The sequence below is a fragment of the Bubalus bubalis genome, chromosome 4, assembly GCF_019923935.1.
Source record: "Bubalus bubalis isolate 160015118507 breed Murrah chromosome 4, NDDB_SH_1, whole genome shotgun sequence".
Classification (NCBI taxonomy): Eukaryota; Metazoa; Chordata; class Mammalia; order Artiodactyla; family Bovidae; genus Bubalus; species Bubalus bubalis.
The window spans coordinates 152,922,740-152,925,694 of record NC_059160.1 but is presented as its reverse complement, the minus strand read 5'-3'; positions in this window follow the sequence as shown (position 1 = coordinate 152,925,694).

The window sequence follows — 2,955 nt, the reverse complement described above, 5'->3', positions numbered from 1 at the left end:
CTTACTGTGGTAATCATTTCACGATATATAGATCTTTCACATCATGCGACATGTCAATTATATCTCAATAAAATGGAAAAAAAGTTTTTTTAAAAGAAACAACTAAGGGTAAAATACTTCAAAAAAAAAAGAGAAGAGGAGAAACTGGCACCTGAATAGCACATGGCTCAGCAGCAATCAGGAGGGGAGCAGCTCAAGGTGGAGAGGCCTGATGCGCATTCCTCCACCACTAGTGATGAGCTGCGGGGCTGGGGAAAGCCACTGGACCTGAGGATGCCTCAGCGGCCTCGTCCATGAACAGGAGAAAAGAGCAGAATCACGTGGACACAAAACAGAGGCGCTAGATCAACTGAAGAGCTTTCTTTCTTTCTCCAAGGAGGCCTGATGGAAAGAGGTATCTTGTTTAAGGAGCTTCCTCCACCAAAGAGAGCTGCAGCTTGACAGCGTTTGCCCATTGGGTGGGGCAATTTCTAACCAAATGCTCTGAACATCACTGTGTATAGACAGGGGCAACCAGCAGAGGGCTAGACCAGACCCTCTCTTTAATTCCCTCTGGCTCTGAGATGAGCACATTTACAGCTCTCTGAAAACACAATTCCAGAAACGAAGTGCCCAGGCAGAGTAGCTCGGCTGGGTGAGCAGTCACCATGAGCTGAAGAATGCCAACCCCCGGATTAATGAGAATGTCAAAGCCCCCACGCTGCCACAACCCCAGTATTTTAAGAAATACACACTGCAGCTGAGAGAACAAGGTGTAAATCTTTCATTCTTCAGAACAGAAATTTATAGAGGCAAATCCTTACCTAAAGATCTGGACTTAAAAAAAAAAAATCCAATTCGACAGGTTCCACCTTTCTGCCTTATACCAAGTACCTGACTTAAACGGATACAGGAGATGGATGTGGCGCGGCCGGGCTTACTGCTGCCCTGCGCTGCCAGCTCCTTGAATAAGACAGGCCTAGCTCCTCAACTCCCCAGGGCAGCATTTTATTACGTAGAGAGAAAGATGCTGGAAGCCACCCGCTCCACACTACTCCTTTATCTAACACAACCAGAAACTCAAGCCTGAAGAAAGGGGTCTTTCTCAAATGCCTGAGATCATGAAGTATAGCTGGGGAACAGCTAAGGCTTGAAGACGGATCTTGTGACCCAGCATTGCACCCTACTCCCGAACTGTCAAAAAACTAGGCAGAGGCATCGCCTATAGGCAAAGCACTGAACCAGAATCAGGCTGCTGGGGTTCAAGCGGTTTTTCTCTCAAAGAAACTACAAGCCCCTTGTCTGGGCAGCTACAAGAGGAATGCTATTTGCGGGGGATCTGCAGAGACACTCAGCACAGACAGGTAGACATAGCTGTGTACGTGTGAGCAGCAGAAAGCCCTGCAGGTTCAGCTTCCCTACGAGGGCCGAATCCTATAAACAAGATTACCACCCCCATTAGACCTTTTCGGAGAAGAATGAATGACCTCTCCAGTTGATGTGACACCAGGCTTTTTTCACGCTTCCACCAGGGTAGCAGCCATGACAACAAAGCAAGCAGCATCCAAGCCTGAGCCCACAGCGCCCCCTCGTGGGAGTCTTCGTGGCTCATCTGACCTCTTGCTTCCACCAAAGGGAAGGGTCGTGATGGGCCAGCCTGCAATCCTGGAATGTTCTTGCTCTCTAGCTCAGGGGTTCTTGCAAACCTTAACCTGCATCAGAACCTCCTCAAGGACTTGTTAACAGAGGTGGGTGGACCCCAGTCTGCTTCAGTGGGTCTCGGCCGGGGCCTGAGAACCTGCATTTCTCACAAGCTGTGGGGTGATGTAGATGCTGCCTGTGCCACACATTTGGAGAACTGCTAGCTAACCTCTCTGCACTCGAGACTCAGTGCAAATTATACCTCCTTACTGGCAAATTCCAGAAATGCCCACAGGTGTATCACAGGCTGTCAAGGCTGCACGCATGCATGCTCATACTTGACTTTTTGTGGCCCCATGGCTCCAAAACTTTGACCGAAAGAGTTCACCTCTTGGAGCCTCAATCTCTTCATCTGTAAAACAAGGATATGAATACCTCCCTCACAGAGTGGTTATAAAAGGCAAATGAGAGAAATCAGTTCAGCACCAGCACTTGGAAAGCACTCCAGAAGTGTTAGCTCTTCTTTTTCCTTTTATTAGCAGTAGTAACAGTAGTACTACTGTTTATTTGCCAGCTTCTTAATGACAAGAGAATTCAGAATGACAGACACAAAATTCTGAGGCAGAAGGAACATTAGAGACCTTTCGAGTCGTTTCCCTAACCGAGCTTGTCAGCAGCATCACCTGGAAGCTGTTAAAACTTCAGATGTCCTTCACTGCGACCCAGACTTCTGGAAACAGGAAGGAGGCATGGGCATTTGCTTTTTTAACAAGCCCCCAGGTACCAGTTTGGGAAGCATGCATCAAGCCCTTGTATCTCATCTAGACACAGGGAAATAGAGGCCTAGGAAAGGGAAGCCCCTTGTCTTTCCAGGGCGGCAGGTGGCTGGAGGCTGAGTAGTAGTCAGAAACTAAGTCTCCTGATTTCCAGTCTAGTCCTTTTCCCACTAAGCTAGACTGCTTGAATACCATCTCATCAACACCTAACTTTCTGTGTAAGTTCCCTCTTCAATATAAATGAGCAGTCCAAGGGCTTTGGTATCCTCCATGCAGAGGAACTTAGCACGTGACAAGGACAATCAATTCACTGCCGAACATCTAGTTTTAACTCAACCAAAATACTGGATGAGACCTCCTTAGCCCAGCATAGAAGGTTCCTCCCTGACCTCTTCCCTGCTGACCTCGTCTCATTTCCCACCAGAAACTCCCTTGCGCACTGATCCTCAACCAGACCACAGACACTTGTTCTGTGGGTATGACTTCCACAAAGTCTAGCATACAGCAAAGGAAGTTCAAGGGTGAGAGGAAAGGAATGGACAAATGAAAATCAGGTGTG